The sequence below is a fragment of the Thunnus albacares genome, chromosome 13, assembly GCF_914725855.1.
Source record: "Thunnus albacares chromosome 13, fThuAlb1.1, whole genome shotgun sequence".
In the NCBI taxonomy this organism is placed as follows: Eukaryota; Metazoa; Chordata; class Actinopteri; order Scombriformes; family Scombridae; genus Thunnus; species Thunnus albacares.
Genome location: NC_058118.1, coordinates 3,287,618 through 3,301,201, shown reverse-complemented (window position 1 = coordinate 3,301,201; position 13,584 = coordinate 3,287,618). Strand labels below are relative to the sequence as shown.

Here is a 13,584-nt window from a genome sequence, read left to right as displayed (position 1 = left end):
CTTAGAAGCAGATGCATTTCAGTCTTTCTCTATACATTATTTTAATATCCATAAAATAAGAATACATTTTATTTTTTACACACAAAAAACATCAAAAGGGAAAGGCATAGTAGTGAATCCTTGAAACATAAAAACATACAGCTCAAAATGACGTCTTCCAAATACATGTCTGATGTCTAGTTTCTCTTTATTATTGATGAAGCCATTAAGCAGCTTACACAAGAAACAAATGAAAGCATGCAATGAAGTGCTGATGACTCCACTGCCATGCAGAATTTGTCAATTTATGCCTTGTATCACATTAACGTATCTGCATTAATCAATACAACACTCAACCAAGGACTTGACAGTAATGCAGTGAGTGACTGTTGTGGATGTTCTGTGGTCAACACACACACACACACACACACACACACACACACACACATCTTTGCAACTCGTGTGCTGGATTTCAGTCAACTTTCAGTAGACTGACAGAAATTGACAGTCAGAGAGTTTATATGTATACTAATAACATGATCATAGACACATGCAGAGAGGGCAATGTTTATCCAATGCTTTAATCACAGTAAACAAGCTGACTGCTAATGTGTGACAAAGTTCATACTGTACAAGTATAAAACTCAAACATTAGTAGAACTCTTGTTTCCTCCTATAGTTAAAAGACTTGACACCTTATGTACCTTATATCCATAACAGAACACAAGCTGGTTTGATCTCAGCAGTAACAAAGCAAACTCAAATGAATGCTTTGTTAATTATTTTGTATGATACCCTATATCTGCTTACCTCACCCTGTACTTACCTGAGCAGATGGTAGGTTCCAGTTAGGTGAGGCTTAGAAGGTCACTGGTGTAAACTGATACGAGAGTCTGTGGTAGCTGTGAGGTTTTAGCTGTTGTTTTTTTCTTCCTTCAATTATATATTAATTCATTAATAGTGTTGTCAATAAATGCCACCCTTTTTGCATGTACTCCTGCCTACCGACCTGCTTCTTCATCATCCCCTTTAAAGTTACCTAGTGCCAAACAATATTTTCTACCCTTTTCAGAATCAGAATCAGAATCAGAATCAGAATCAGAATCAGAATCAGAATCAGAATCAGAATCAGAAGAATCCAAATTCGTTTTATTAGCCAGTATGCAAGCATACAAAGAATGAGTCTTGGCGTTTGCTCTCACAAATGTAACATAGAAGAATAAAGCAAAAGTAAGGTAATAATAGACAATGTAATAAACAAAATAATATTAAAATTAAATATAAAATGTAAGATCTATTAACAGAATAGAATTATAATAGCTTTGAAATGGGATATACATTTTATATACTACTATATGTCCTGCTGCAACATGTACTGTATATTGTGCTTAATTGTAACAATAATTACCTGCTGCTAATAGTAATGTGCTTTGTGTTATGGTCATGTCTTAATGTGTCATACATGCTATTATGTAATGGACTGCTGAATGATTTTTTAGATTCATGCATTGATATACTGTATTGTCAACATGGGAAAATTTTGTCTTTGTCTTATTTGTTTTGAAAAATAACAGTTGACAAAAAAGTCATGAGTGTAGGATCTATAACACTCTATGCAGTGTGTGTGTGTGTGTGTGTGTGTGTGTGTGTGTGTGTGTGTGTGTATCCCTAAACAGCAATAGTGAGCCTAAAAAGCAGCCCTTGTTCAACTACTGTCCTGTACATACTGTATCTAACTCATATCATAATATAGGGTTGCTCTCATGTATTAACAATACTTGGCGGCAGTTTTGAATTTGTTAAACATGAATCCAGAAAGTCTTAGCATAGCTATCCGCCACTGAAACTCACTGTTGTTCTCCATTACTCCACCAAGGGGCCAAAGTCCAACAGGACAGTATCATCAAAAGGCGGTCAACGACACCTTTTTATTGGATTTTCAGTAAATAATTGGTCATTTGATGGCCCAATTGATGGATTGTGTCATTGTTTACTTCATCTTTTCTGTGACATGTGTTTGATTGGCTGCCTTCAGGGACTACAAGTCATTCCAGCTTGCTCTGCCATCTGTCCAGTGTTTGGCTGTGTGTGTGTGTGTGGTCAGTGGGGTCCTGACCTGGCCAAAGGGACAGTAAAATCCTTTTTGGATCAAGTCTACACACTAGCTGTCCAATAAAGGTCAAAGACAGGAAACATTGGACAGTCTAACCTTTACATGTCAAAACTGCAGCTGTCAATGAGTTGTCAGGAAGAGATGAAATGTGCCTGAAATAGCTTGTACCATTTCTGATTGGATTTGTATTTGGACTATATATACTTTCTGGAAGTGTGGCTCATACTGGGATTGAAATCTGTCAGTATTCCATTTCCACTATCAAATGACCAAAACCACAGATTAATTGATCTACAAACAAGTATTATGTGTCCAAAGCCTGATATATCTTATTCCTCTGTGTCATAGAGCTCCATTGTTCAAAAACCATTGAAAACACATCAGTGAGCGTCACTGTTGGACTGGCTGACATGTTCCCTCATTACCATGAACAAACACACTGTAGTTTATTTTGATTCAATTTCACATATACCGTCCTGCTACCTGAAATACTCACTAGATCACCAAATGTGGATTAATCCTCGACCGAAAACAGTCTCGAAAAACACACCAATTAGAACTATTTAAGTGATGTTAGCTACAATACCCAGCTGTTTTAAGCAATGGTCTAGCGTTTGAGTGGATGGAAATGTTGATCTGTCCACCACTTTGGTCCAGACTGAAATATCTCAAAACCTATTGGATTGTCATAATTTCTTTTTTTTGCGCAGACATTCATGGGCCCCAGAGGATGTATCTGACTGACTTTTGTAATCTCTTAACTTTTATTCCAGTGCCACTATGAGGTTGACATTTGTGGTTTGTAGTGAAGTGCCTTGATAGCTATTGGGTGGATTGCCAAGATATTCATGGTGCCCAGAGGATGAAGCCCTCTAACTTTGGTTGTTACTTTTCCTATAGTGCCACCAGCTGGTTCAAGAATTCACTTATTCAATCAAATATCTTAACATTTACCACATGTATTGGCTCACAGTTTGGTACAGACACTCATGGTTCCCAGTTGATGAAGCCCAATGACTTTAGTGATCTGCTGACTTTTACTCTAGTGCCACCATGAGATTGACATTTTTGGCTCAGAATGAAATATCTTAAAAATTATTGGATGGATTGCCATGAAATTTGGTTCAGACATTCATGTCCCCCCTACGGATGAATTGTGAGAACTTTGGTGATCCTTGTCCTTTTGCCCTAGTGCCATCATCTGGTCAAATTTTCAATTTGTTCAACACTTTACTTTTGCAGGTATTTTTTCATAAAACTAACATTCCAATTAGTCTCTGCTGTACATTGTGTTTATTGCTAATTAGCAAATGTTAGCATACTAACCTGCTAAGCTAAGATGCTGAACATGGAAAACATACCCTTTCATACATCGGCAGGTTAGCATTGTCCTTGTGAGCAGGTTAACATGCCAATGTGAGCATTTTGCTCAAAGCACGGCTCTGCTTAAATAAAGCCTTACAAGCCGCTAGTATGGCTGTAAAACGAAAGTACTGTATATATTTTTGACACGTTTTCTAACATCTTTCATAAGAATTAATCGGCTTGGGGTTGAAAGCCACAGACAGAGTAGCATCAAGTCAGAAAGTATTAAGAGACGGACTGAACACGTTGTTGGTTTTTTCACGGGTGTTTTTTGACAATAAGAAAGTCGTGGAATACTGCCAGAATATCGCCAGCCTTATTTTTTAAAACCCACTGACTCTTCAGAACAAGAAAATATGTAAAAAGAAAAAGATGAATGTATTATTTTGTGGTATGTATATTTGGTTATATGCAACAATGATGTCCTCTCTAAATGCTTTACATAGATTCTTTTGGTAAGACAAGTGCAGTTTGTAGTTATATCAGTGAAATGACATGTATGCTATAGAGCTAAAAGTGCATGCTGCCAAAATAAGTGTTTATTATATTAGAAAACTTTGTGCACCACTAATCAGCAAGTGGCTCTGCAAATCAAGTTTAGATAATAACTTTAATATTTGTCTTATTAACTTCCAAATAAGCAATGTGGATGAGTAAAAGTGTGGACTGCTTATAACTTTTTCAATCACCACTTACTGTATATGTATTACTGTATCTGTCTTGTCAAGTTATTTTTGAGACCAAAGTCATGAAAATAATTTTCCTTTTTAAAATAAGCTTTAATGCATTCTCAGTGCACAATTGCCTGTTTAAGATTGTGTATTGGACTACAATGACTTCATACTTGTACTCGCTGGGATCTCAACAAGAAATGCTGAGGATGTTAAAATAAAGTATTCCTCACCTGGATTTTTAACTGGCACAGTCAAAAGCAACAAGGTCACGTCTTCTGTGGTCTCATTTGTGTTTTAATATTCCTGAAAGCACGTCTGAACAAAATAGTGAGGATCTGTGTTAATCTATGTGCCATCAAGAGACAGCCATTATATTCTTGGGACATACAGACATAATTTAAAATTAATGAAATGGGCACATGTTCAGGACACTGGCTTCACCTTTCAATGCCATCATCCCTTTGAACGCTTTATGAATTTGAAGTTTGAGAATAGCTTTTTTGTAATTACAGAATGGATGTGATCATAATCCTGGGCTTATCATCAAAGGGATGATTTGCCTTTTCAAACTTAACAGATTGCCAAAAGATTGGTTTTGACAGAGATAGAGGGAAGGTATCACTGTGAATGCCACAAAGTTCTGTTTGTTTGAATGCTGTTTCTCTTTGTGTTGCTTAATTTCATAGAGGAGGTTGTTTTGATTGTCTGAGCCCACACATTTGAAATTGCAGTTTTCCACATCACTTCATTGTCACTGACCCGAGAGAGGATGACTGTGGTCTGGTTTATTTGAACCTGATGTATTTCCCATAAATGTGGCCATTGTGGGTCTATGTGTCATGCTAATTTTGCTCTCTCCAGTTCCGTTATAGAGATTCCAGTGATTCACAAAAAGACATTCATTCCACAAAAGAACAAATACTGGGGCAAGGAAAGTCAACGTACAGTAACTGTTACCTCAGAGAAACTGCTGGTGTTCCTGCAGTCACTGCCCTTCTGAAGAGTGAAGAGGAAAACTTTTTCTGCAGTTGGCCCTGTTGCTGCCAGACCCAGAAAATCTAAAATTGTCCATGGATGAGAGTAATCTCAGCTGTGTAACTACTACACATGGATTTACAGCGTCTATCAACATTGTCATCCTGGAGACTGTTTCACCTCCACAAAATCAAATGGAAGAAAAGAACGAGGCCGGCTGGACCAAATTACCTTGGATATAGATCCCTATGCAGTTAGCCATAGAGCTGCTACAGACAGCTAGTTTATGTGTTTACTTTCGTTCAGACTCAGAAACAAACTTTTGGAGCAATTCATGTAAAAATCATGTTTATTTGGAAAGATGTAGGAGGCTCAGCAGCTTGCCTCGATGTTAGTCGTTTTGTGCAATAAATGTCTTTTTGTGATTCCCCGAAGTCTTTATAACTGCTGGAGAGAGCAAAATTAGCTATCAGCTTGCATTTTTTTTGAAATTTTGGAATCTAACTCATGTGAAAAGAGGTCTAAAATCAACCTTTGTGTTGCTGACAGTTGCAAGATAAATTTTCCCCCTTCAGTTGGGTGATGGATTTATTTTTGTCTTCATGCTCATCTTTGATCAGGCCACATCTGTTACCCATGAGCCTCAGTATTAATGACAGTGCCAAGCAATGCCCTCAAGTGTTTTCACTTAAGCGTATCTGAGTGCAGTCCCACTTACGGCTCCAAACTCATTACTTTACATGTGTGAAGTGACACGATGATTATGAAGTTAAAGTGCGACCTGTCAACTTAAATTTAATACTGTTTTCACCCATCATTCTGCACCTGCAGGTCTATTTTTTGTATATTTTATGGACAGGCACAGGAACATTTGATAGAGCAGCGAATTCTCATACATAGTCAAAAGTCTTAATGTGGAATGATACCTGGATTAAAGCTGCCCAACATGACCCTATTAATGTTCTACATATTCAGGAGTTAGGAATGGCTAATCACCTACACTTTCTTCTCTGCCTTCTTGCATTTCAATGTATTTCTCTCTATAAATATTTATTCCAAGCTGCCCTAAATTAAAGCAGATTGAAATACGCTACATGGATGTCTAAAGCACTAAAATTTTGTGTGTATGTGCTGCTTTTAAACTGTTGTCAGGCACATTGATTCCATAATGGATCCTGTTCCTTATATACAACATGCTATAGACATTAGTATTAGAAATGACTTGAATTGTTAATTAAGTGGACAATGCAGTTTGATTTATTGATTAACTGATTAATTGATAATTCATTCAACTCAACTTATCCCAACATCTATAAGCTTTCTTGGCCTTGCAGCCCATCCTGCTCCTGTGTAATTACATAAAAGTTGATCCAACAACAAAAAAGGTGCTAAAAGCAGAAAAATAACATAATTGCAAATTCATATTGACTTTTTACCCCACTGTTTTTCACAATCTCTTTGAGAATGAGCCATCTGTTTAAGAGAAGGCTTTTCACATCCTCCATCAATTTCGTTGTCATCTCATTCCCTTCAACTCAGCACTCTGATTGGATCATTACCAGATAGGTGTGAAATGACCATTATGTGGGCTGCTTCCCTGATACTGATTGCAGTAGACATGCTATCTTGAGCACACCAGGCTGAAAAAGAGCAGTCATGGTGGAAATCATGTCGCATCTCACTGTCTTTTCAGCAGAAGGGGAAATCACCCCAAGATTTCACAAAGGACAGAAGTCTATCCAAAAGAAAGAAAGCAGTTGAAGTAGTTGAGCACTTGTTCTTGTGAACTTTGCTTTTTTGCTGTAACCTGTAACTTTATCATAGAAGACTATGAATACCAGCACATTTACAATTTTGAGAACTTGGAACCAGTGATTACTTTCTTGGTGTGCCTTGGTGGCCTAGGGGTTTACCCACTGACCACAACAACCACAACATCCCCGGCTTGAGTCTGACCAGGGACCTTTAGTGCATGCCATTCACGAACTCGCCCTTTACACCCAATTCCTGTCGAGTCTGATAAAGGCACAAAATGCCCCCAGAAATGCTTTTTTTAAAAACCATTTTTCACTGATTTGCTAATCTAAAAATTAATTGGATAATTGTTTCAGCTCTAATTTCTATCATCAATACTTTCACCTTGTAAAAGTAAGCATTTGTATTTGTTGTCTGTTTACTTGCACATTACTTGACATCTTAGAAGTCTGGCTCTGGGTTTCCTGTTTTCTATTCCTTGACAATCAGAGCGCCAAACGAACACGCTCACCTAGACTCTGGCATTTTCCACAGGACAGTGATGTTGGAATCTCCCACATGTCCTCAAACAAAAGAACCCCCGTGAGTCCCCTGTGGACTCTCCTGATGCTGAAACTCAAACGCCTCTCTCATCCAAACCACCCCAATCAGCATTTAGCTCTTTAACTTCCTCCAGCTGGGCCCAGCCTCAAGCCCCCCTCCTACCCCCAGTGGATTCCCCTACCCTGAGCTAACCTCCCCCGAGCGACAAGGGGGCCCAGGTGCCATCACTGAACGAGACGTCGGGGTAATTTGGCTCGACGCGCCCTAACACACACACCCTCCTTACATCAGGGGCAGGGAAGGACTATCGACATTAAACACTGTCTCATTAGGTTTATTTGGACGAGACGATCGACCTAATGAGAGACGGTGTAATGACCAAAAACATCTGATCTCCACCCGCTCCAAACAAAACATCCAGGTAGGACCCAGGGTCAGGGCCAAAGTCATGTCACGCTTCTATGCCTCTGAATGAAGTGTGGGGGGGGGGGGAGTGAGGGAATCCAAGTTCAAGCACCTCTAAAGAAGAATGAGGAGTGACAACGCAGCATATTGAGTGAAAAGCTGCTCTTTGTCTTCTGGGTGCTTTAAGGCTGATCCATTCAGACTTTTTTTGGTGGGTCTTACTTGAATTGGGTTTAAATGAATGGTTAGTGCTCCTTGTTTGTGACTTATCACATGATTTATGCTTCTTGAGTTTGTGTTAATCAAAAAGCACCAAACATAATCTCTACTTCACTACTTCAAAATCAGCCTTCTGCAGATGTCGCATTGTTTGTGAAGCAATTTTACATGATGGAAAAAGAAAAGGAAATGGTGTTCTAACCAGTGCAGCTGAAAGTTTGTACGCCACCCAAAATGGCCAGCAGCTGGGTACCATTACCCAATTAAATCTAAATATCACAGACAGCTTTTTGAATTAGGGACATTTCTCAGCTCATTAACATCTCATGAATGTTAAATCAAGAAGCAAATAATTGGTCAGTGATGATATAGTTTACAATGTCACCACAAAGGAAATAAATCACAATCTAAATGTGGTGCTTTTGTTTTAGTTGTCTGATTTTTACTGCAAGACAGCACATTGTGATATTTTATACTAAGTTATCATGGCAAACGGATGTACCCTAGCTTTGGTTATGCACTCTCTCAAATAAGACACCCCCATTAGGTGTTGTAGCCAACAACGGCATAGACTGTGTTGTTTTGCAATTCCCCAAATGTCAGGCATCAGTGAAAAGACAAAGGAAAACAGTTGACATAAATGAATGAAGCACTGCTAATGGTCAGCGCTGTCTCTTGATCCCAGCCCCCCTTGTTTTTGGGGTGGGGTGGGGGTGGGCGGGGGGTTAATTCATGAGGTGTTGAAGGTTGGAGAGATTGAGGGATGAATGTACCTCTTCATGTTGGAGAGGAGTGTGGAGATCCACCACCCACCCATGCCCACCCCCACCTTATCTCCCCTGGATCCCAGGTGTGGAGCAGCTGAACCACCTAGGCCTCTTGACCCACGGCCTGTCCACAGCTCAATACACCATTAGCCTCTGCAGCTGACCTAACCAGTGTGGCCACGTCTCACTGTCCACTCTGGAAGATATGATAATTGGGGCCTACTGTAAGTTTGTCAATGGACCACTGCATCAGTGGTTCATGTATTACTGTTAAAAATACAGATTTTTAAGGTGACTGCAACTTTGTCTTGGTGTTTTGACAAAAACTTTGGGTAATAACATTTGATCAGTTGTCTTTGCTTTATGCTGATATCACACATTGTTTATTTAAATTGCCCAAATTCTGATGTTTTGTGGCAGACAGCATATGTTTTGTGTCAGTATTTAAAATTCACTCTGCAACAGTCAATAGCATTCATTGTAAAGCTATCCAAATACAATTCAAACCTCAAAATCTCCCTGCTGCACCTAGCAAAATCATTTTAGTATTAATGACACATGCAATTTTAAAATTGTGTTAGTCAGTTAACTTAAACACAAAAGCATTTGAATTGACAATCCCTATCTTTAACACAGTGAGGAAAATAGGCTACTTCCAGGCGGCGGATTATCTGATCTGCCCAACGGACCGATGCGGACCATTGACTGCAAGTTACTGATAAGATTCAAATAAAGAAACAAGGATAAAATCTTGTGATTAAGTGCTGAATAATGTAGTGGTTATAGTTCAAAATGAATAACATATGAGAAAAAAACAACACAGCTTCTGTGCTCCCAAGTCTTGACTAACAGAAAAAAAAGCGGTGCAGGCACGAGACATACTTCCAATTGACATACATTAGTTTGAAAGTCTTGCTGAGTGTCACGTGTCCATGAACACGAATCTATAGACTAACTTCTTTGACTATTTCATGAACTGCCATGAGACTGGGTTGACTTTTCAGTGCAGCATGCAGGAGACATCTTGCATCCAGCAGTTAAATCGTTGATATAAAAATATTTTAATTTTGATATATCTTAAAACTAGTTAATTGCAAAGACAATAGTGGTCATCATCATACGTTATAGTTGGTGGTCGGTGTGAACTTCTTCTCTTCCTTTGGCCTGGTTTCATATAAAATAATTTTAACTGAGGTAAGCTTTTCATTAAAGCTAGAACAGAGGAAGAGTACAGCGGAAGGACAAGAAAATCCTCTGATTATATAAATGCCAAAAAATCAATATATTAGCATGCCCCTACAGATCAGAGACTAATCTGCACCACCCACTGGTTCTATGCTTAAGTACAGAGGTCCAATCACTGAGTAATTGATATGGCCTTGACAGATGCTGATGTCTTTGCTAAATGTATAATTACACAGATGAGTTGATGTTATGTGATGTACTTTCATAATTCATCCTTCCCATAGGTCCCCCTAAAGACTTTTTTTTAGACACTGCATTAGGTAAAAGAAAAGTTCTGATGATATCCTGCATATTCACACTAAATCCTTCCTCAATGTGACTAAAATGAAATGTGTAATTTTTGACCTTCATCTATCAAACCCCTGTTCCTCCCCTCCCTGCATAGTAATTCACTGTCAGCACTCCTCACCTGATAGGAGCACATATGAAGTGTGCAGCTGGCATACAAAAATCACACCACCACTCTAACTTATTACAGTCCCAAACAGAAACCAACAGAAAGATTGTCCAAACACTCATATGTCAAATCATGTTTGTGGTCATCAGATGTTTTGAAGATGGTTATTTTTCTTTGGATCCAACATTTTCCTGCCAGATTTAATGTTTCTACCCATCAAGAGTTTTTTTAAGGGTCTCTTGTATCAGGGTGACTTTTGGTGTCATGACATTTCCCTTGCAGGGTTAAAGGTCTTGATCCAAATGTCAGCAGCCAGAGGAGTCCAGGCAGATGGTGAGCTGTGTTTCAGTGGCTCTATTTAAAAAAAATTGATCATGTCAATACATCTAACGAGCTGAGATACTAAAACTTATGCTTGGAACTACGCAGCTGTGATAGTTTGCTTAAGGCAAAGGAGAATTTATGGGTTCATTCATTATGGGTTCTTCAGTATTACAGATCTGTAATACTCCTAAATTGGAGTCCTATCGGAGTCAAACTATTGGACTCAAACTTAGCTTTATGGCACTTACTCGTGTTGTCCTCTCCTGACTAGAAGCTTGATTGTGTTGTATCAGCTCTCAGATGTACATCGCTTTGGATAAAAGCATCTGCTAAATTAAATTGTAAATTGTAAATTATAATCTAGAACTTCCAGCTCTATAGTTTTGGAAATTTGAGTTTAAAATAATAAGGGATTCATGCTGGTGTGAGTTAAGATTTAATTTTCAAGTTTTAATTATGAATTATCTTGCAAACATATAAAACAGAACTTCCCACACATTTATTTAGATGTATAAAATGAAAAAGCATGCGGTGAACTCATGTGAAACAATATCTTGCTCAAAGCTGTGTGCATGACAAACATGTAATAGTTTGAACCTTTTGACCAAATAAAAATCTTGTTGCCACATAGAGCTGATAAACTGAAGAAACATCATCATCTGTCACTTCTCCACTTTGTCCTCTGCAACTGAAATAAAAAGTTGTAAAGATGCAGATGCAGATATTAAGATTTGCAATGTTATAAATGCATGCCCCTGAATATATACGGCACCTATGATCCCTTTGTTAGACAAAAAGCCCATGAAATAACAAGATTACTCAAAAGAAAAGGCTCACAGAACATTAGAAAACAATCTCTTTGCTTCCCTGACAACTGCTGGGACAGCACACATCGAAACCTCCAATTTAACAGAAAATGGAGATGACGGATATGCTGGAATAATGAAGCAGAAAAAGGTATGTGACTGTCAGTTTATATGAGTACGTGCATGTGTATGCATCTGTGTGTGACTGATGAGCGGCGTGTGTGTCGGTGCAGTGTCCCTGCTGTGAGCCTAATTAAAAGGCACTGGGTGCAGAGGGGGCTGCTTTGGCACCCAACCGAGTCCCTTTATATCCCTCCTTCCCTCCTTCTCTATCCTCTGCCTTTGATTACCATGGAGCACTAATGCCTAACCCTCAAAAACACAGCCACACATGTGACCCCTCTGTGGCTGAGAAGGGTAAAGGAGACTGACAGAAAGCACCTTTCCCCCAAGCTTTATTATGATGGCTCAGGGGTGGAAAGTTCTGTTTCAGTAACTCAGGTGCATGGCATTTTCATATTTTCCCTCTGGGCTACCACATTTCATCTCATCAAAATCCAGCCAGCTGAATGACCATGGTCACAGTTGTCATAAAACCTTCTTTTTTCATGTGTTCTCTAAAACTGATATGTTAATTTGCCAGTGGCAACTTTTGATTGGCTCTGACAAAGTTCAACTCCTATTGTATGGCTATCAGCTTGTTTACCTTGCAACCCAGTCTGAATAACACTTAGAGTAGAGCTCTTAACATGTCTGATTATTTGTGCTGGAACCGAAAAAAGCCTGTGACTATCTTACCATAACTCAAGATGGATCTGATCAATGGATCCATGGCCCAGCAAAGTGTTTAAAACACACTACTGATTACTGATACAATGATTTCTTATCTTTAATTTATTTCCTTCTTCTTTACATATGGTAGAGTGTTATGTTTATGAAATTCCACCCCAGTAAGGGTGGCTCTTAACAGATGGCTACAATTAAAACCTCTGTTTACTTTAGTATCACAGTATCATTTTTCTCTTGGGACAGTTGCATTTATTTTATTCCCCTGTTTGTCTGTTCAATAAATACTATCTCGGTTGGTCCGTCTATAATTTCTACCAGCACACATTATGAATCCAACTATTTGGACAAAGTGACAGGACTTGGGACTGAATCAGAGATCATGTACAGAAAAGATGGCTCACCCTCACCTGATACATCAGTGCAGCAGATGAAACTTTTGCATTTTACAGTTTATAGTCCCATGTATCATTCTCTAACTGGCTGAAGCACATTCTGGTACATGATGGATTCCCTTCCATCAGATTGCATGAAACATTTATACATGACAGATCACCCATCAGTGTTTTATATTTAAGCAGCAGAGGTGAAAATCAACTTGTTTCTCAGACATTCACATTTTTTAGGCAGGTCAGTCAGGCCAGACTGTAAAAACAACATTTCATGGATCACCATAAAATTCTGTATAGACATTCCTGGTCTTCAGAGGATGAATCCCCTTGACTTTTCCTCTTGCACCACCATGGTTTTGAGTGAAATGTCTCAACAACTACTGGATGGATTGCTTTGACATTTGGTATAGGCAGTCATATGCCCCCCTCAGAGTGAACTGAAATCATAGCTCTTAATTTTTCGAGCGCCATCATCAAGTCAATTACAATTTGTTAAATACTTTGTATAACCAAATGTTTGCAAAAGTAAATACATTCCTATCAGCCTGAGCTGTACTTTGTGTTTAGTGCTGAGTAACACATGTTAACATGTAAATGAACTAAACTAACATGGTGGCCATGGTAAATTACACCTGCTAGCATTGTCATTGTGTGTATGTTAGCATGATGATGTTAGCATTTAGCTCAAAGGACCGCTGTGGCTAACTACAGCCTCACAGACTGGCTCAATGCTATCTCTTAGTCTTGTTTCATATAGTACATATCCACATCTGTATTTCTATTATACTGAAATAATAAAAATGAGATTTTGCTGAGTGTAGACTTAGCCGCGTCCTCAC

General features: G+C 38.7%; 1 long non-coding RNA gene across 1 annotated transcript; it reads left to right on the top strand.

Annotated features, from left to right (window-relative positions):
• The first annotated feature begins 1,143 nt into the window (after positions 1 to 1,143).
• On the top strand, positions 1,144 to 1,953 carry LOC122996212. Its single transcript, XR_006406960.1, has 2 exons — positions 1,144 to 1,214; positions 1,856 to 1,953. It is a non-coding gene; the product is annotated as an uncharacterized LOC122996212 (long non-coding RNA).
• The last annotated feature ends 11,631 nt before the right edge of the window (positions 1,954 to 13,584 follow it).